We start from the raw sequence: 22,771 nt of genomic DNA, 5'->3' as shown, positions 1-22,771 counted from the left end.
CGTTGTCAAGGGATGATGTGAAGGCCAAAATTATAACTGGGTTCAAAACAAACAAAAGAATTAGATAGGTTCATGGAGGATAGGTCCATCAATGGCTATTAGCCAAGATGGTCGGGGACACAACCCCATGCTCTAGGTGTCCCTAAACCTCTGACTGCTAGAAGCTGGAACTGGATGACAGGGGATGAATCACTCAATAAATCTGTTGTTCTTTCGCTCCCTCTGAAGCCCAAGTCACTGGAGTGTGATGTCCGTTTTTGTGTACTTATGTGTGGTTAACAAATTACACAGGCAAATGTTATGTTGTGGACACAATTAAAGCACAGTTGGGTTTGCATATGAACTGCAAAGTCGTGTGTACAAATGATTTATGCATGTACAACAGAGGCTGGACTGAGGCCATTGAAAAATTTCACCCCTGAAGATGGAAGATGCAGCAGGATGCTGTGTCTCTTAATTGTGTTCCACATGCGGTATACAGTAATATAATCTTGATAGGGCAGTTCCTGTATTGTTTGCTCAAGGTCTGATCTGGATAAGTATCCAAGTGCCCAGCCAGAACCACTTCCACTAAGAACCAAGATCTCAACACTTAGTCAATGGGTATTTTGACTATGTAAGGACTGAAAGATTAAACTTTATACAATTATCCAATTAAAGTCATATATGGCATTGACTCAGTGTCAGTCTCGCTTGTATGTGATTAACTAGTGATTTCTTTCATTGGTGGTATGCTGTGACCCTGCTTGATGCCATTAAAGTTTGTGACAACATAGGAAAGCCCCAACCAGCAAATTGGGAATGACTTAAGTGCTTTGGAGATTGCTGATTTGGCTCTGCAGCACTCACAGGAATTCATTTTCAGCTGGTTTCCTTAAAACAAAGTGATCCTGTCTTTCAGTTTAAGAAAAAAGCTGCAACTGTTGAAGCAGCATGCACTTAATAAGCTACTTCTAAATCTGGCTTCATCATTTCAGTCTGTGGACTAGCAGACCAGAAGCTGCAGAATCCTTCTCAAGTAAGTCTTTTCCTTTAATGTACAGCATGCCTATTTCTTCATTTAAAATGTATAACAGGCAGCCAAACTCTTCAGCACAAGACCCATCATGCTGCAATCTGATATCTGAATTTCCTGTTTTAATGTGATTTAATGTATCCTGTTGTTTAATTTGGCAGACATTACTGCCTTTAAAAAAGGAAACATTTAATATATTATGGGGCAAGATGGCAAATTACATGGGTGCAGCTGCCCAGAGCTGCAATGCTAGAAAGCTAATTGAATGATTTATACTTGACTGTCATAATAGGTTTTTTGGGGAAAAAAAGAATTCACCTTTCATTTGCATAATGCACATCATGGAACAAGCCTATTTGCTCTTATGATAAATGGAATGTGCATCAAGAATATGCTGCTGGCCATCAAGTATGAAATTAGGAAAGTGATTTTTTTATCTGCAAAAGGGAAAAAGGTCATTCTGGCATTCTACCCAAATAATACTAAAGCTGATGCATACATATTAAGCAATACTTAGTGATTTGTACTAAATATTGGAGGAGAATGTTTATAGTGGATGATTGTTGAATTATACAAGATATTAGTCAATTGTTGCTAAATCTTAACATTAGCTTTCATGTATCAAAGAACTTATTTGTATGTGAGACAGCATAAATCCTATTCCACTTGCCAAAACAAATGGCACGTATGGTAGCCTGCCTTTCTCAAGAGTATTTGTACAGTTCACCAGACATGTTCATCAGGACCTGAGGAAGTGAGCGGGGTCAGGAAAGATAAAGGGAAAAGGAGCAGTTTTTACTGTTTAAGTCACAACCGTTGTAGGGGGAAGTTAAGAAAGGAGGTCCTTGCAGCGGATAGCCCAAGGGTCTCTACATACGATTGCTGTAACATACACAAACTTCTTCACTTAGTAGCTGCTTTACAAGCTGCTTAGGTTCCATTAACATAGCACGTGATCCACCAACAGTGAATGAGCAATATGTGTAGTGTAGAAATTCACTGTAACTACATAAGCATACAACATGCTGCGTCTCTGCTAGTAATGTCCAATTACACTTTTAACACAACATTTTCTTCCACCATCCTTCAGCAACACAACATTTTATGTATGGGAAAATATATTACCTGTATAAGTCAACTATTCAAATAACTCGTTTGTCATAGGGAAAATATCCAAATACTTTCTTCTGATTCCAGCCAGCCCCCTAACCTACTGCAAGACCAATAGGAAAGAGGTACATGTATTTCTCTGGGTTATTTTCAGATTGTTCATAACAAAACCTTTTTAAGAGACACACAACATCAGGCCAACTCATTTATATGCAGACATGCTTTTGAGCACCTTTTTTCAGAATATGCTGAAGAATGGAACTAGAGCAGCCATTTCCTTATTTATTGTATAATAGAGATGGAAAATCTTTGGAGGATTATGCACAGAGAGATAATGAATACATGTGAAGAGGAGGAACAAAACCACCGGCATAGGACTTTGGTGAACAATACCTATTTCCTCTGGAAACAAGAACAAGCATCCTGGGATTAGAAAATTAGGGTCTGTAGTGAATTCTTGGGATAAGAGAAATTTTGACAGAGTTTGAGTTAACCCTATGATAGCACACAAATGGGCAGAACTCTGACAGCTGTGCCACAGGGGTTCTCTCAGCTGCTGATAGTTCAACATAAATTAGACTCAGGACATGCAATTTCAGTGTGATAAGACAGCCAAGAGAAGGTATTACAATCTCAGGTGGCATATAGGCATTGCATTTCTGTTATTCGTATTGCCATTCCTTTTCAGTCAGAAGAAACTGCCTTTCTACACCTGGGAGTCTTGTAGGCAAATAACATGGTATCACCAACCCAGGTTGGTCAAAAATGATCATTCTTCCAAAACATTGTGAGACTTTTAAAAATAAGAAAAACACTGGCATTTTTATTTGCCTCATGATTTCTGTGTCTTTCAGATACATGTAGGACACATTTCCATGCTTTTCTCTGCGATTAAGAGGGCTAGAAACTTTCATTTAAAAAAGTAGAAAGTAGAGATTCTCACATAGTCAGCATGACTGCAGGAGCTGGAGCTTAAAGGAAAGCATGAATTATCATGAGGTTTTACTTGGGAACACAGAGTTTTGCTTCAGAAGAACACCCAGCCTTCTGACCTCAGATGGGCTTGAGAATTGTGTGTTGTTGTTAATTAGGGCTCAAGATTTTGAAAAAACCTTTGGTAGAGCCTTGAGATGGGTGTCAGCCTTTCTAGCTATTTATTGTTTTATGAGAGATGTTAGCTGAGTGGTTTCACTGTAAGGTAACTGCATTGCATGGTGCCAGAAGACACATTCTATTTGTATTCATTATTAAAATTTATCCACAGTGCCAATTATAATATATTTTAATCTCCTCGCTGTAGGAGACAGGCTCAAGTGTGTTGCAGTTTCCATCCCCAGCTTGGAACTGTTGTTATTCCTTTTGTTGGCATAAAATTAATTCTGGGGTATTAGCAGTTATTGTACATAGCCTTCTGTCCTACCCTCCATTTTCTTCAGGACAGGTAAATTAGAAGTGACATACCAGCTCTCTCTCACACACACACACAAACCCCACTTCTGAACATGCTCAACTGCTGCTTGGCTCATCACATGCTCCCTGGAGACAAGGACTTATGAAAATTCTGGGTGGGATCAATGGGTCCAGGAAGCAATGGAAACTTGTGGCATGTTCCCCACTACACCCAAATAGATATACAAACAGGAATTAAATACATTTAAAGCAGCATGCCCCCCTCCATGGTCTTCTCCATGGCCTTTGCCATTTAGCCACAGGGGAAAGCACCACATGGTAGCTTGGCCTCTGAAGTAACTGCTAAATGGTTGGGGTAATTTTTTGAGGGGGAGGGGCATTTGAGAACAAGGTTGCTGGGGTGGAAGGACTCCCTCCACCCCAATGCGCCTGGAGGCTCCAGGATCAAGGGGTGGGGAGAAGAGTTCCCTGTATTTTAAGGCCCAAGCTTTCTGCTTCCTTTTCAGCCCCCAAAAGCCATCTCCTCTGATGGAAACAAGTAAATTAAACTCTACGAGCTTTGTCTTACAGAATTTTCTGTCCCCACCCTATAGGCTAGATTACAGTGAGGCCCCCCAGGTCAATTGTATTTTTTAGAGTTAACGGTTAAAGTCCCACAGTGACTTGATATGGCACAAATGGTTTTGAGTCGTTACACGACATTCATGGATGACTATGGATAACAGGCTTTAGAACACATGCTTGTATTAATTTGAATGGACTCAGTCAAAATAAGAGTATTGTAGTGACATCTTATTCTTTTGTGGCTTCTGCCTTTGACAGATATCCCTGTCCTGAAATATTTAATTGTTGGACTTACTGATTTTTGCAGTTGTAAAGAAGTACGGAAACATTAAAAAATAAAGAGGATATACTGAATGTCTATAATAGTTTCCAAAAGTCACTGGACTAGATCCAGGTCATGTTAATTTCATTGTTAAGACAGATTCACATAATAAAATAGGTTCCTTTTGCAGGTCTGTACATTAAGTGGTCTGTAGTGCTGATTCTGCAGGTCATCTAGACTGGACAGTTGTAGAGTTACCATGGGAGAACCTCAGCACAGGAAAAAAGTGGGTGTGGATAGGAAAGAAGGAGTATCCATGGTAATATGTAGAGCTCAAACAGTGGACAACTGTTACAAAGATTTAACACCCCACAGGCATTGGAGAAAATGATTTATGCAAAAATGTACACAAAAATCCATCAAGAAGTTTTGATTTCAAATTTTCATTTTTGAATAGTTGTTTCCTTTTAAGTGTTTTTTATCCCTCTCACCCACCCATCCATCCTCCTCCTTTTTTCCCTCCCAGCCCCTCAGCCAGCCACTTCCCTCCTCTTTTTTCCCCCTCATTTCATTAATGAAAATAAGTGTTGGGCAGTAGGGGGAAAACAAGAGAAGATGGAGACAAAGGTGTTGGAAAGATAAGAAAAAATGAATGATATACCAAATTTAAAAAATATATATATTATGTCAGGGTTCCCTCCCCACTCTGAACTCTAGAGAACAGATGTGGGGACCCACATGAAAGAAAGACCCCCTCAGCTTATCTCTACCAGCTTAGGTTAAAAACTTCCCCAAGGCACAAATTCTTCCTCGTCCTTGGAACCGTATCGCTGCCACCACCAAGTGAGTTAGACAAAGATTTAGGAAAAGGACCACTTGGAGTTCCTGTTTCCCCAAAATATCCCCCCACCAAGCCCCTTCACCCCCTTTCCTGGGGAGGCTTCAGAGTAAACAAGGTGAGCACAGACCAGGCCCTTGGACACTAAAAACCAATCAGGTTCTTAAAAGCAGAACTTTATAATAAAGAAAAAGTAAAAGAAGAACCTCTGTAAAATCAGGATGGAAGGTAATTTGACAGGGTAATCAGATTCAAAACACAGAGGATTCCTCTCTTAGCAAAACTTTAAAGTTAAAAAAAAAACAGGAATAAACCTCCCTCTTAGCCTAGGGAAAATTCACAAGCTAAAACAAAAGATACTCGAACGCATTTCCTTCCTATTACTTACAATTTGTAATCTTAGATGCTTCGTTTAGGTATGGCTTTAGTAGATGTATTTTCCCTGCTCTGGTTCCTCACTGTCCCAGAGAGAACACAAAGAAACACAAAACAAAACAAACATTTGAAAAGTATCTTCTCCCCTTATTGGTTCTTTTGGTCAGGTTCAAATCAGATTATCTGAGTTTCTTAACCCTTTACAGGTAAAGGAGGGATTTTATGCTACCCTTAGCTGTATGTTTATGACTATAATATATATACATACAATTTAAACAAAAAAAAGGAAAATTTTCAAACATTTTTTCATTCAACTTTTTTGACCAACTCTAAAGCCAAGCCCTGCAACAAACAAGTGGCTTTCAATAGGTTTCCACGTAATTCAGATGCAGCCCTGCTGCAGCTCTAATATTTGCCAGAAAGCAGCCATCACACCATCCCAGCCTGGCTTCTGGGAATGAGCATACCGCATGTGTTTAAGTATTGTGCAAAGATATAGATAATAAATGAAATGAGGGAGATGGTTTTGCTTGCGCACACAAGATGACACTGGATTTGGTCTCCATGGAGTTGTGGTGAGGCACAGAAATATTTGCCTGTGTGTTCTGTACCCTTGTGAACGGAGGGAAGCTAGGAAGGGCCAGCAGCAGCTACAGAAAGTAGTACTTGATTGACTGCGAAGTCTGTGCCAAGGAGTGGAGGCTGCAGCAGAAGGTGCATCTGGGGAGTAGATAGGCCTGTCCCCTGCACAGAGAAACTGGCTTCTTTGCTCCAGTATAATCTGCACAATGCAGAATCCCTGTAGCACAGGGAAAATCTTTATACTGCCTTTAAGGAGCCACTGTCCCCATGGCCGGCTCTACCAAAGACAGTATAACGTACAGTGGGCCTGATTCTATGCAGAACGTGAAGGTTGGGTTTTAGGGCAGAGCAAAGAGAATGTTAATTGTGCAGATTCCTAACTGTGAAGCAAACATTTCTAAAATTACTCTGCTCAGCTATGTAGTACCGCAACTTTTTTAGGCCCCTACCTCATTCCTCTGTAACATTTTCATTATTGTGGTTGGGAAGTGGGCTACACCTTTACCAAAGGCATTTAAGTTCAGAAGATACTGAAGCTAGTTTTAGTGTTCAGTACTAAAAATACTCAAAGTACATTCAGGAAGCAGACAAAAGAGTAACTCATCCCTGAAATTTTCTTTCTAAGCAAAATTATAATATACTTCAAACAACATAACTGGCTATCAATTTATACAGATACTGACTGGGGTAGTCATATGAAATGGACCATGACTTGCACATCAGTGTCTGCTTGAGACTGAGTGAACAGGCAAGTAGGTCAGGCCCCCTTCTTCAAGACCTGCAATTTGTTCCATCATTACTATAATTAAAGCAGTGTGGAAAAGTCAGACTTAGATTGCTTTCCCCTGCTATGATTTGTTTGTTTGAGTGGCGTGCTATTCGTGCACCAATGAACACGTTGAAAAGTTGGGGCTGTGAGAAGCCTTTTCATAATTGAATTGCAAGTTTGTCATTTATCTAGGATTGTACAGAATTTTATATAATGTGCGCCTCACAACACTGATGGTATTCTGTGCTTTCAGAGACCATGGCAGGTACATTTAGCCAGTTTAACCTCTGTCAGATTCAGAATGACTAATATGAATGGAGAAAAATAGCTAAATGGATCAATTATTGACCAAACAATTAAGATTCTACATTCTTAGGATGGATGGCTGTTGAAAGCCCGCACACCCAGTCCATTTTCATCTACTAGGATGTAAGCAGACTTGGCAGAATTTAATTTTCATTTTTTTTCCTAATTTTGATTTCGATTTTTATTTAAGAATTTTTTTATTTTTATCTTTTATGATTTTTACAGTTTCTGGAAATTAAGGATGAGGGGATAGGATTGGCATTTGGACAGCATGGACACTGGAGCTGCAGAGGGTCTCCTAGCACTGACAGTGGGGCCCTAAGACACCAGGGCACAAGGAGCAAGGGAGGCTGTGGTCCCGGCCCCATGGAGCAGAGATCCCCTACCAGGAATGCAAGGAGGAGGATGAGCCCCTGACAACAGGGTGCTGCTGAACAGTTCTTGCCCAGGCACGGTTCCCACATCCCTAGCTGGTGAATGAGGAAGCAGGGCTATGACAGCACAGCTGCAGAGGGCTCCCCGAGTGGCTGTAGAGCTGATGACCTGAGCCTTGCAGATGCAAGGTGCAGGGAAGACTGAAGTCCTGGTGGGGCAGTGCAGAAACCCCAGCCAGGGCTAAGACCTGAGCTGCTGCAGAGCCAGTAACACTCAGTCCCCACACTGGCAAGACAGGGGCAGAGAGGGGGGAAAGCTGCACTCCTGCCAGCTGTTACCAACATGTATCGATTTAAATTGAATCCTGCCAGGCCTCGATGCAAGTATGGAAGAAGTATATTACAACCCATGGTTGAGTGTCTTCTATATATGGAGTCATTTAATTTGCATATCAGTAATTTTCAGAATCCAGGATGGTTTCATTCATTATCAGTGACAATTTTCTATTTTTTCATTCTAGCAAATACTAACTATCAACAATTCATGTCCCTAAAGGAAATTCCAGTTTAACATGTTAACTGGTTCTATTTGGCAGCCCAGCTTTGGAAGAGATCAACAAGTCTACCATTATATTGGTTCAGAGGTCTACGGGACCCTGTAAAATAATGAGAAAGTGACCAAGGTGTATTGGAGTTTTCATTAGGGATTAAAGACTTTCAGTAAGAGGGTAGTGAATTATGATGCTTTTTGGTAGATGACCACAGCTGAAGTTCATTGCATATCCTGTCCATTATGAATACCTGCTCTATAAAAGATGGTTAGATTTTAGTGGTGTGGAATTTATGCCATGTAATATCTAGCCTGCCTAGAAACAGGAGTTGTCTCTCATTAACAAGCAAATGGGAATACTTTCCAAAAAGATGTTAAAAGGAAACCAGGCTGATGAGTTTTTATGCCAACCCGGCATAGTTTAAGAAATTAATACAAAGCTTTCTTGTCTAAATGCACATCAGTATTTTGGAAGCCATTAGAGCAAGAAACCATCCCCAAACCCAGGGCAATAGAAGAGGAACATCTGTATTACTTGGAGGGGCATGCTTAATTGTGCGATGGGAAGAACTGCATAGTTCTACTGACAGTTGCCTCAAAGAATGGTGCATTTAGGATCTGATCCAGAGCCCTGAAGTCTAAGGAATTTCAGGGGATCAGCCTTCAAGCAGCCTTAGTGGGGTGTAGTGTGCAGTAGAGTAAATATGAAGATATTTGTTCACTGTAACCTTCAGTTCATTACATTGAATGTAGCAGGTTGGAAGAGTAGACCGGGAAAAGAGGGGGGAAAGCATGCGTGAGCAGGAGATAAGGACAAGGATGCAGAAGGATAGGAATAGAAAGATGTACAGATCATAAGAGCAGAGATGGAGAGAAAAGGAAAACAGACAGACAATTGAAGGACAGTAAAGGGTAGTTGGTGGCACTGGAGAAAGAGCGGAGAGTTTGGTGAGAGGCAAGAAATATTGTGCTGATGCCTCAGATGAAATAAAAAAGGAGAAAAGTGATGCTGATGGCACTGGACATACTAAAATTCTGAAGGCTACAGGCTCAGGTTGCAGTAACAGGAAGGAACTCCTAGTAGTTTTATTTAAGTCCCTGTCCTTTTTCCCTGGATCCTATTAGCGGGGACGAGTACTCTACAGAGAGGAAATCACCAGCATATGGTATAGTGCATTGAGTTACTTTATTTGGAATGAAAAAAAATCAGTTATTGTTTATAACCTGTTTAAAAAACTTAATCACATGAATCAATGCAGTATTTCTTAGCAACTTGTTACCAGTGAAACTTTTAGATTTGTTTACACACAAAAAAATGTTGTCTGATAGAGAATATTTTTAATCAGGCACTAAAAATGCATAGTTTCAAGCATGCACAACCTTTGTGGTGCTAAAGATCAAATAAGAATCCCACAAGAGTTAATGGAAACAACATTTAACAGCTGAGACCCCAAAATGAAAACATTTTTCTGACCGCTACTCTGAGAAACTTCCAGTTGTCATAACAACCTGCTGCAGTTCTTTTAGTACTGCTACAAAGGAGAACTTCCATTGGCTTTTGATACCATTAGCAGGAAAATAAAGCCTCCCGAAGGTTAAAAAACCATTACTTTTGTTTAAATATATATATATATACACACACACACACACACGTAGAAAAAAATTCTCAAATAAAAATGAGATTTCCATTTCCAGCTCTTTGAACTGTGGTCTTTAGAGATTTACTCTGAATCAATTAATCTTTGAGATAGCTACTCTGTCCTGCTCTACCTTCATCCAAAACCTGCAGGTGTGCAAAGTGTCTGGGTAAAATGGCATTCACCACATAAATAAGCGTAAATTAACCTTTATCGTTAAGACAAACAATGGGTGGCAGGAGAAAGAGGTGAAGTGACATGGCCAAGGTCACACAGCAGATCAGTGGCAGAACTGGGAGTAGAAAACATGTCTTTTTATTCCCAGTGCATTCCTGTTCCACTTAGCCCACATGGCTTCCAACTTACGCAGTGATTCATAGAATCATAGAATATCAGGGTTGGAAGGGACCTCAGGAGGTCATCTAGTCCAACTCCCTGCTCAAAGCAGGACCAATCTCTAACTAAATCATCCCAGCCAACTGATGTCAACAGGGCTACACTAACATACAGCAACTGAGAATTTAGCTCCAGCATCTGAAAGTGTATTAAGAGTGATACCTTCAGTTCTCACTTAAAATATTGTCTGCACTTACTGAGATCTCTATACGAGCTATTCTAAAGCTATTAGAAACCAGGCAATCATCCCTCTAGCAAAGGAATATTGGAACAAGAAATAGTACAACATTTAAACTGTTAATAGAGCTCTCTGATGTTATTTCTTTTGAAAATATTGCCTGGATTGCTACAACAACACATTACTATTCACAGATGTATCCACTTGCACAGGAGAAAGAAATCCTCTTTATGAGCAAAGTCTTCAAAGGCATTCAAATGCTTATGAAGATTTAACTCTATATGGCATTAAGAGCAGAACGCTTTAGAGAAAAGATCATGTACCGTATGGAAATTAAGTAACTGAAGTTATTCCATTATGATAGTGTGAAACAGGATAAGGGTTCAATCCTGCAGGCACTTATGCACATGCTAATTTAATATTGGGCTTCTCTATGTGGAGTGTCACTGGTTGCAATTGTTTTTGTGATGCAGATACTTGCTCAGGAGGGACTTGACTGAGAAACTGATTTCACGTGGAAAGTCATTGTATGGTGTCACCTTTGGGTAAAAGCTGACTTAGCCAGAATTTTAGGCGGGTGGATGTGAAAAGATCTGTCTTATGAATTCCCAAGCCATTCCAGTGCCACTCAAGTAAAAGTCGTCTGTCATTTCAAAGGACCTCTGTCCTGGTATGAAATGCTAAAGACCCATTCAACCCAATGCAGATCAGGCCAAATTGTCAGAAGCAAAGTAGCAAACATTTTATTCTTTGTATTTGTCCCTTTTCCCTGTCTAGGGCTGTCCATCGATCAAGCATGAATATGTTATTTGTAATTGCAAAATACTACTAACAACATATTTGAATCTGTTGGATTTTAATGAACAGCTTGTAGCTAGTAGTCTACAGAATATTCAAAACTGAACATTTGTTCTGTGCAGCTGGCCACCAGGTCACATGATGTGGGGACTCTTTTCTGATTGGACAAGGTAACTTTTATCAAAGAAGCAGTGCCTGAAGAAGTCATTGGGATGTTGAATTTCTCAGAGACAAGATGGGGAGCAGTTTAGGGAAATAAGTCAGGTGATAAGCAGGACTACAAACCTTTAGGAACCCCAACATCTTTTCCTGCTCTCTTTTGCACACACAAAGAACATTATATCTGACTTCAGACATGGCCACAGATTGCAAAGCAAATGGGCTCCTTTGTGACTGAGGAAGGGAGAAAGATCACTTAAGTTTGTTGGTTGTTAACAGCTTTTTCCACATTCACACTATGGATAGTTGAATTAGTGCTTCTCATGCAGATCACTGTCATGCATGAGCAAGGGTCTCAATCCCACATGAATAACAGCTCCTCTCCAAACACACGTGAGCTGCTGTTAAAGAGTCCATCATGAGTGAGAGTTTTGCTCCATTTTTGGAACTAATAGGTAAATAAATGTTTTAAATTGCAGCAGACCAGAACTTCCATTTTGTCAGACACTAATGGAACCTGAGACTCAGAAGTGCTGGGATGCATTAGGCCAGACCTCTGAAGCTTTGGACGCTCCCACTTCCTCTAGTGGACCACAATAAATATGCAGAGATCTGTGTTAGTAGATAATTTAGGTTGCATATTGAGTTATCTCATCTCTAATAGGAAATGCTGCTGAAAGTGTCATGAAAATGATTGTACTACTGTCAACAGTAAGAAGTTCTCTAGCCTTTCCACCAAACCAGCACATTTCATCTTGAAATGGTAGGGAGAAGAAGTGCTTCTGAACTGACATACTTAGGGCAGATTATAAGGTTAGAACATAGCCCTTAACCTCCGTTTGCACATATGTAAAAATCAGCATCACGCTTCCCTTCTTCCCGGGGCTATTCAGACTTCCATAAATTGTGAACATCTGTAAAAGAACTTAGAGCCTCAAGTGAAACGTGCTCTAAAAGTGCCAATTCTTCTATTACCTCCTCTCCTGTTCACAATATGGAACCTTGCCTTTAATGTTTTTATTTAAAAATAAAGGGCCATTAAATTTTAATCTAGAGGGAAAGCAGGCAGAAAATTAAGAATACCTTTCTCTCTTTGCCGTTAGGGACCCTTACAGATCTGCGACTGGCTTTCTAATGGAACAGAGCACTTTAATAGTATTAGGACGGGGGAACTATACCATGACCTTCTGTTATCTGATTTTAAAAAGCCCTCCAACAGAATCACTCCAGATCTTACTTGATAAGAATTGATTTACATCATTGTAGATTGGTTCACAGTTCAACAAACAGGAATATATCATGTGCTACTCTGGATCAATGAGAGCCCATGCACTCAATACCCTTGAAAATTTATATGTGCTATAGATTTAGTTGATCAGCAGGACTAATTAAAACAATGCAAATGTGCTATTGATCCAGTTCTGAAGTATGTGTGATAAACTGTGGAGGCTGGATGGCTGTGTGGGTCACAGAGAGGCTTCTGTTTTGTGTGGCTAGGCAAGGATGTAGGGGACTGTCCCTTTACTGGTGACAGCTTACACACCAATGCATAAAGAGAAACGGAGGCATTGTCAAAGGGTTCAGAAAGCTTTGCGCATGGCAGACCCACTAAGCAGGAGGGGCCTGGAGCGATGGCCGAAGAAAGAGCATGCTGTGCCTCTGCCTTTGCACATGCACCTGGAGCAGGAAGCGACCCTGAGGGGAGATGCTCGGGAGTTTTAATGGACAGTTACGCTAAACCCCGCAGCTCCAGCGAGGAAAGCTTTGAGTTACAGAGCAGCACCAGGTCAGAAACTGAAAACTTTGTTAACAGCAAAAATAAGGCTGAAGGCTATCGATCCCATCGATTAAAGCACTGTCAGAAGGGGGGTGAAAAAAACCCTGGTTGGGAGCACTCTTCTCTATATCCAGTGGGAAACACCAGCCAAAAGTGCCATAGGCGGAGGAAGGTGCAAACCAAAAGCAGCTCATCTGCATCTGACTTGAGTGTTGTGAGTCAAGGATCATTGAGCTCTGTCTCTATCGTGGAAGAAAAAATTGAAGCGAAGCTCAAGTTCTCTCAGTTTCTTAATGAAGTTACTCTCAGAGTGCTCGATCCCATGAGCATGAGGGCGTTTAGAGCTGCTAAGCTGAAAAACACCTGTGTGGCCGGTGGGAGAAGCCTGGAAGACTTACGTATTAAGAAGTCTCCTGAAAGCTGGAAAGAGAACACATTAGTCAGGAAAGGCCTTCAGAAGACAGACCTAGAAAGCTTAAGAAGTGATGACGCTGTGGGTGGGGCACGAATACTCAAGTTAGAGAAGTCTTTGTCTCTGGATACAGGACCGTTTGGCAATGGTGTCTCATGTAGAAGTCCTGTCCTGCCTGCAGAAACCAGGATTTCTCAAATCAGTGAGATGGCGGCCGGAAAGTCTGCTTCTCTACCTCGAAGTACAAGCACGGTGAGCCTCTCTCAAACCAATTCTTTTGGCTATGTAGATTTAGCAGTACTGAATATTGATATGACTATGGTAATTGTCTCCCTTGGGTGGGCCCTAATTGTATACAGAACCTTATCACCCAAGTAGAGCAAGACATAGGGTATGTCTACACTGCAGCAGGGAGCAAACCTCAGCGGTGTGGATGTTGCAACTCGGGCTAGCCACTTCAGCACTGACCCAGGGATGCTTGCACAAGTCCGTCTACCCAGGACGGGAGGGTCACTTCCTGCTGCATTGGAGACATACCAATAGAGGTTTCTTTTTCAGAAGCTGAAGGCACTATCTACAAGAAATACGGGGTGGGGGTAGGGGGAAAGACAGTGAAGACACTATGCATCCTACCAACCCTTTCCTCAGCCACTCTCTGAAAGCAGGACTGGGTGATACAAAATTCAGTATGTTTATACCTTTGTGGCAGATCCTATCATCTGAAAACCTCCCTAGGGTTAAGTGTCTGGCATTAACAGGTCTAGCAGAAGAGATTCCTATCTGGCTATTTTTAAAAGCTAGATTAAGAACAGGGAGGGAAATTGCTCTGGGCTGAGGCTCTTGACACTCACTGGCAACAAATTAAATTTATGTAATGTCTAATTTTTAAATTTTGGTTGCAGTTGCTTTTTAATTATTATTATTGTCATTGCATAAAGTTGTCAGGCATCTTATGTTGCAGAACTCTGAACCGATCCATAAAATAGTTATGCTCCAGGATTATTAATTGTGGGCCTGCTAAAAACATTAGCCCAGAGACTGTACTTTTTAAACACACAGATCTCCAAGCTGTGACTTTACGTAAAGACAGCTATTAAAGCAATGTGCTCTCAAAAGATCACTTTCAGATCAAGTGTTGTTCACAAGAGGCTCGCATTTGACGAATACAGTAGGTCTGCTTATTCCATGCAGCGGACAACACCCCCCTGTGCTTCCCTATGCGCTCGTTCTAACTCTGGTCATTTAACGTAAGTATCAGCAACCCAGGCTAAGGATTTTATAGGGTGCCCTTGGATGTTATCTATCTACTGTCTATCAAAGAGGGCCTGAGGAGTGGGAGATAATGAAACAAAGAGAAGCTGCATGTTCCGTCGCAGGTCACAACCCCTACACAGAAAACGCAAGCACCTTCTCATGAATAGAGGTAACCTCACTGGGCCTCAGATCCGGTTCTATTGCAGGAATCATGTTTTCTTTGCGGGTTCAATTAGCCACTTGTCACATCATCTTTTCCACTGCACAAAACCACGCTCTGTACAGACCTGAGAGGCTAGGAACGTTCAGCCAACCGAGAGGTATGACTGACTAAATGTTCGTTGAGTGCTTTATAATTCCAATCAGTTAATGTAAGCATCAGCCTACTTTACATTTTAATTATTCAATTTAAGCATCAGCCTGTTCTAAATCTAGTCATTTAAAGTTTAACGTGCATCTTATAGCAGCAAGCCATGCTCCAGCCTGAAAAGATCCATATGTGAAAAGAAAGGAATGGTGGGGGAGGAAAAACCTTACATACAACCCCATTCACTGGACTGGGGCTTTCATGTGAGATAAAGTTACTGTATAACTATGGTGGGTTATTAGAATTTCCTAACTGAATATATTGCTGTAATTTAATATGGGGCTATTAGACAAACTTGCAGGAAAGCAACACAATAAGTAAACCTTGCGAGACAATAGTATACTTCCAAGGCTGAAGTGACGTAGCTGTTTTGCCAGGCTAGGAAACAACGGATCAGAGGGCTACAAACAATTAAAAAGCACTTCTCTGGACAGAAGTGGAGGGGGGGGGGAGGAGAAGGAGGTGCACAATTGTCAGGGGCATAGGTTGCATGCAGTGTTGTAGCCACATTGGTCCCAGGATATTAGAGTGACAAGGTGGGTGAGAAGAAAAGGAGTACTTGTGGCACCTTAGAGACTAACCAATTTATTTGAGCATAAGCTTTCGTGAGCTACAGCTCACTTCATCGGATGCATAAAAGTGGGAAATGCAGTGAGGATGTTTTTATACACACAGATCATGAAAAAATGGATGTTTATCACTTCAAAAGATTTTCTCTCCCCCCACCCCACTCTCCTGTAGTATCTTTTATTGGACCAACTTTTGTTGGAGCGAGACAAACTTTCAAGCTTAAATAGAGCTCTTCTTCAGGTCTGGGAAACTAACTCAGAATGTAAGAGGGGCATGGTAGACACAGAGAGAGGGCCTGAGGAGGAGTCTGAAAGAGTTGGATCCTTTCCCAGATTCAGGAAATGGTAAGACTTAGGGAGAGGCAGACAGGCAGACAGACTGATTTGTTGTTTTTTGTGATCTGTGTTCTCTGAAGTGCTTTTGTTTTAAATAAATACTTTGCTTTAAGAAGGCTGTTTGGTAACATGGTTACCACTATCACTGCTCTCAGGTGGATCAGAACTGCAGGAACTAACTACCTCAGCAGTTTGCAATCACAGGGGACTGAAGCCCAAGACCTGGTCTGAGAGTTGGAAGATAGAATGATTCCAGCCTGAGACAGGTGACAGCTAGAGGGCTGAGAGGGGATGCACATGAAGAAACCAGAAAGGGTAAGAGATGCAGTTCACCCAGTGACTGTGATATCTAGGTACAGTGTTAACATCCCATCTCTTGCAGAAAGTGTCATGGGATGTTTAATTCCCACACACACACACACACTTGTATATTTTATTTTAAAACACATTTGTGGTACCACTGCATCCTAAACACCAAGGTGGGGCAACAGTTTGGTACCAACTCAGTAGGTGACATTCTTCCCCCTGGAACAACTTGGGTTTTCCTTAGAGGTCCTCCCATCCATGCATTGAGCCAGCATAATCTTGTTTAGTTTGTAAGATCTGATAATGTCACAGCTGCAGGGGATATGGCAGAATTCCACAGGATGTAGCTGCAAGCAATAATATAATGATGAAGCCAATAATAAAGGAAAGTGATATTGAAACCAACTATCTTGGAATTGGAAAAGGTTCAGAAAAGGGCAAGAAAATGATTAGGGGTATGGAACAGCTGCCATATGAGGAGAGATTAATAAAGTCAGGGACTTTTCAGCTTGGAAAAGAGACGACTAAGGGGGGATATGATAGAGGTCTATGAAATCATGACTGGTGTGGAGAAAGTAAATAAGGAAGTGTTATTTACTCCTTCTCATATCTCAAGAACTAGGGCTCACCAAATGAAATTAATAGGCAGCAGGTTTAAAACAAAGAAAAGGAAGTATTTTTTCCACACAACACACAGTCAACCTGCGGAACTCCTTGCCAGAGGACATTGTGAAGGGCAAGACTATAACAGGGTTCAAAAAAGAACTAGATATGTTCATGGAGGATAGGTCCCTCAATGGCTATTAGCCAGGATAGACAGGGATGGTGTCCCTAGCCTCTGTTTGCCAGAAGCTGGGAATGGACAATGATTACCTCTTCTGTTCATTCCCTCTGGGACACATGGCATTGGCCACTATTGGAAGACAGGATACTGGGCAAGATGGCCCTTTGGTCTCACCCAGTATGGCTGTTCTTATGTTCTTAACTCCATCCCAGAAATCACAGCCATTGGCAGCATGTTTCTACTGCAGGGAAAGGAACAGTTCTCAGAAGGAAGAAGCAGGCGTGCTGCTCTCCACAAATGGGAAAGAGAGCTCCACAACATTCTGTGGTGGATTTCGAAAATGCACGTTGTGCATGCCACAATAGGAGCATGCCTACTTTTGTACACAGGAATAGTTGTGGTTACAAGTGCGAATGCATGAAAGTGGGGTCTGAGATGAAAAGTCTATCCCTATAAAATTGAAATATTGCATGGGTATAGACAAGGTTGGTTCAAAACACATCTTGGGCTCTTGCCAATCCATTCTGTTGAGTGCCTTCTCCTATGAAGAGCACTAAAACTCCCTCAATTCATGTTTATAGTAAGATTTTGAAAGGGTGTGCAGCTGCAAAAATGAAAATGACTGGAAGTTGGGGAAAGAAGAAAGGACCCAGAAATAGGGGCACAACCAACCAAACTGAAGTTCAGCAAGTGGTGGGGCGTAGGGCTTTGTGTGACATAGTGACACGGAATCTGGAGAGAGAAGAGCTTAGTGCCAGCTTTGTAGAGTGACATCTCCAAAAAATGCCTTGTCTTCCTCCTCAGTCTGTACTGTACAGTGATCACCTCCTCAGTCATGAAAGAGAAGGGAATTCAGCTTGGTGAGAAAACCAATTAGTTAGAAAGCACACACTTTGTAGGAAGAGCAGTGCATGTTTAAATACATTCTTGACCAAGACTTCAATTAGTGTGTACAATAGAACATTCCTTTTCTGTTGTGATAGGTGAAGAAGCAGTATCTGCAACTTTAAAAATAAATAAATAAATAAGCAAAGGGGGTACACCTTAGTGAAGTATGAATTAGACTATCGTGCCCCTTCCAATCCCCCTGAAAAAGATTAAAATGTTTTAACAGCTGAAAGAATTATAACCAATAAGAGATATTTACATGGACAACATTTAAATTCTATAGTTGTGTTTAGAAATTCATACGATTCTAAGGCCAGAAGGAACCATTGTGATCATCTAGTCTGACCTCCAGGAGAACACAGGCCACAGCACTTCTCCAAAACAAATTCCTAGAGCAGAATCTTTTAGAAAAAAAAAATCCAATCTTGATTTTAAAATTGTCAGTGACAGAGAATCCACCATGTGCCTTGGTGAATTGTACCAATGGTTAATTACCCTCACTGTTAAAAATTTGAGCCTTCTTTCCAGTCTGAATTGATTTAGCTTGAATTTCAAGCCAGTGGATCGTGTTTACACCTTTCTCTGGTAGACCAAAGAGCCCATTATCAAAAATATTTGTTCCCCAAGTAGATACTTATAGACTGTAATCAAGTCTGGCATGCCATCATCCAGACAAATTAAAAAAAAATCACAAGGCACCAGGCCCAGATGGCATCCCAGCTGAGGTTTCTAAAGCTGGTGGAACAATGCTCCAGCACAAACTTTACCAACTCCTTGACAAAATCTGGAGCTGCTTGACTTTCTTCCATCTGACTTTAAGAACACCAACACTTTTACAATATTCAAGGAAGGGGACAAGTCTTTGTGCGGGAACTACAGAGGTATTGCCCTCCTCTTCATCACACTGAAGATCCTTGCCCAGATCCTACTAAACCGCCTTCTCCCCCTTGTCAAGGAACTCCTCCTCGAATCAGTGTGGCTTCAGGCCATCCCGAGGCACAACTGACATGATCTTTGTGGCATGAGAGATTCAGAAGACGTGCAGAGAGCGACACCAGGAACTGTTCATGGCATTCATTGATCTAACCAAGGCCTTTGACTCTATCAATCGTGATGCCCTATGGAAGGTGCTATGTAGGTTTGGCAGTCCACAGAAATTCATTTCCATCATCAGACTAGTCCGTGATGGGATTACTGCCACCATTCTGTGCAACGGCACAGAGACTGAACCATTCATCATTCACACTGGTGTCAAGCAGGGTTGCATCACTGCTCCAACACTCTTCTCCCTTTACCTTGCCGTGATCCTGATTCTCATCCGTGTCTGTCTTCCTGATGGAATCAGGATTGAGTATCTGAGAAGTGGACCATCCATACACCTGTTACGAATTATACCCGACAGGTCAGGCACAAGAACTGCTGCGAATTATACCCGACAGGTCAGGCACAAGAACTGCTGCGAATTATACCCGACAGGTCAAGCACAGTTCGAGTCTAGACTGAGGCACACGAACAAAGTCCACAACTGCAGAGTTCCCAAAGATACTAAGTTTATTACGCTCGAGCGTGGTGCCCCCCTGCTAAACAGGAGGGGATCCCAAATGCAGGTTATACAGAGATTATATACCTTTTAGCAAAGCATGTTGCCCTAGTGCATCGGAAACCTTAGCCAATAGACAAACCCTTCCCTTATCTACCACCTATCCCTGCTAAGTGCATCCCCCGTGCTAAACCATTACTTCAACTACACAACATGGTCCTAAAGCAATGCACCAGTAGCCTTTCTCATCAGTATGGGAGGCTCACATCAAGGCCAGGAGGCAGGGAGTTAGGAACAGACAAAGAACAGAAACCGGGAGTCGAGACAGGCTGGAAAACAAGGGGTGGGGGGGAGGATTTCACAGGAATGCAGTATCTAAGGAACACTCCTCCTGGTGCATGATGTGTTTAATTTCAGACAATGGTGGGCCACAAACCAAAATGGAGTCACATATGCACATATGCTAACTTTTCCTTAACACACCTCCGATGTCTCCAAACAAAATCTAAGATCACGAGAATTGGCATCACTGACCTTCAGTATGCAGATGACTGTGTAATTCTCACACACACACACAGGCCAACTTGCACACCACCCTAAATCTTTTTGCAGCTCCCTATCATAGCCTGGGTCTCTCTCTCAACATTGGGAAAACCAAGATACTCTACCAGTCCTCACCTACACAAACTACTCTTCATACTCCACAAATCACCATCAGCGGAGAACCCCTAGAAAATGTGGACCATTTTCCTTATCTTGGTGGCCACCTCTCCCAAACAGCCAGCATTGACACAGAAATTGAATACAGAATCCACTGTGCTGGCACATCCTTTGGAAGACTACTCAAATGAGTCTTCAATTAAAGGGATCTGCAAATAGGCACCAAGATCTTGGTTTATAAGGCAGCTGTCATCCTTACCCTTCTCTCTGTGTGTTAGTAACCTATAGATGATACCTCAAGTGGCTGGAGTGGTTCCAACAGCATTGCCTCAGGAGGATTCTCAGGATCAACCGGGAAGACCGACGCACTAACATCAGGTTACAGAGTGGTAGCCATATTAGCACTAGTCATGAAACACCAACTCAGCTGGGCTGGGCACTGTGTACATATGCCAGACACTCGCCTCCTAAGGCAAGTGCTCTTCTCTCAGTTAAGTGAGGGAAGAGAGGCTTGCAGGGGGCTGTGGAAGCGCTTCAAAGACATACTGGAAGTACACCTTAAAAAGGGAGGCATCAACCCAACAAACTGGGAGGACTCAACGCGGAATAGAACACAGCGGCACAATATCATACACCAAGCCACAGCTCGCTTTGAGGAGAACAGACGTGCTCATGAGACAGAGAAGTGACAAAGGAGGAAAGAAAGGGCACAACAGTCCAGACAACAACTATGTCTCCTCCAAGATTACACCTGTCACTTCTGTGGGAAAATCTGCAGAGCACGAATTGGGCTCCTCAGCCACTTAAAAACCCACCAATGAACCCAATTGGCAGACATCATCCTCGCATCGAGGGATAGCCAAAGAATCAAGTCACCCCTTAACCATCACTTTGTTAAGCTAAATAGATTGAGCTCCTCAAGTCTGTCACATAAAATTTCTAATTCTTAATCATGTAAGCGGTGATAGGTAGTTACATGGCATTATCCTTGTCAAGGTTCCTCCCCCACTCTGAACTCTAGGGTACAGATGTGGGGACCTGCATGAAAAACCTCCTAAGCTTATCTTTACCAGCTTAGGTCAAAACTTCCCCAAGGTACAGAATATTCCACCCTTCTTCCTTGGATTGGCCGCTACCACCACCAAACTAATACTGGTTACTGGGGAAGAGCTGTTTGGACGCGTCTTTCCCCCCAAAATACTTCCCAAAACCTTGCACCCCACTTCCTGGACAAGGTTTGGTAAAAAGCCTCACCAATTTGCATAGGTGACTACAGACCTAGACCCTTGGATCTTAAGAACAATCCTCCCAACACTTGCACCCCCTCTTTCCTGGGAAATGTTGGATAAAAAGCCTCACCAATTTGCATAGGTGACCACAGACCCAAACCCTTGGATCTGAGAACAATGAAAAAGCATTCAGTTTTCTTACAAGAAGACTTTTAATAAAAATAGAAGTAAATAGAAATAAAGAAATCCCCCCTGTAAAATCAGGATGGTAGATACCTTACAGGGTAATTAGATTCAAAACATAGAGAACCCCTCTAGGCAAAATCTTAAGTTACAAAAAAGATACACAGACAGAAATAGTTATTCTATTCAGCACAGTTCTTTTCTCAGCCATTTAAAGAAATCATAATCTAACACGTACCTAGCTAGATTACTTACTAAAAGTTCTAAGACTCCATTCCTGGTCTATCCCCGACAAAGACAGAATATAGACAGACACACAGACCCTTTGTTTCTCTCCCTCCTCCCAGCTTTTGAAAGTATCTTGTCTCCTCATTGGTCATTTTGGTCAGGTGCCAGCGAGGTTACCTTTAGCTTCTTAACCCTTTACAGGTGAGAGGAGCTTTCCCCTGGCCAGGAGGGATTTCAAAGGGGTTTACTCTTCCCTTTATATTTATGACAATCCTCTCTCTCTCTCTCTCTAACATCCCGGCCTCTTTCCTATCATATTATTTTGGTGGTAAATTGCAGAGAGTTTTGCTCCCCTCTGCTTCATCTCTCAGAGGTGACCACAGGGCTCTTGGTAATTTCTAGCTTTGTCAAAACACAGATCAGTGAATGCAGGATTGTGGCTTCTTCCTTCTGTCAAATACTACAGTGTAAAAAGGAAATGGCTGATGCCCTTCACAATATAGGAATTGACACCACCTTTCCAATTTTGTCAAAATTGGCATCTTTGTTGTCCTCTTAAGACAATGAATTTGATGCACAATGCCTCAGCCTTTGATATGGTATTATAGTCACTTCATCTGCCTATCCATGCATACTGTACAATATTATCTTACATGGTCCTGTAATATCACACAAGAGCCATATGTCAAAATCATCAAATTTGGGTGCTTAAAGTTATGCATCTGAACTTATGGCCTGATCCCACTGACCTAACAATCTTCAGCATTGTAAGTAAGTGCAGAATCAGAAAATTTTGAACTGTTTTCTCTAATCAGTGTTTTCCCTACAGTGCTCCCTGTGAAACTGCCAGTATGGTATGGCTAATACCCAATGAAGCACTAATGAATAGTTTTCCACATATCTTATGCATTCACA

The 22,771-nt window shown here is 41.8% G+C and overlaps 1 protein-coding gene across 2 annotated transcripts in view; it reads left to right on the top strand.

Moving 5' to 3' along the window:
• Window positions 1-952: 952 nt before the first annotated feature.
• The window catches only part of BEGAIN (brain enriched guanylate kinase associated), a 266,126-nt gene continuing 244,307 nt past the window's right edge, over window positions 953-22,771 (top strand). For both annotated transcript variants that reach the window (XM_073350727.1, XM_073350723.1), the window contains exon 1: window positions 953-1,018. The gene's annotated coding sequence lies outside the window, so the exon portion shown is untranslated. The remainder of the gene's footprint in view (window positions 1,019-22,771) is intronic.

The sequence above is a fragment of the Lepidochelys kempii genome, chromosome 6 (assembly GCF_965140265.1).
Source record: "Lepidochelys kempii isolate rLepKem1 chromosome 6, rLepKem1.hap2, whole genome shotgun sequence".
Lineage (NCBI taxonomy): Eukaryota > Metazoa > Chordata > Testudines > Cheloniidae > Lepidochelys > Lepidochelys kempii.
This window is presented reverse-complemented; position numbering and strand designations above follow the sequence as displayed.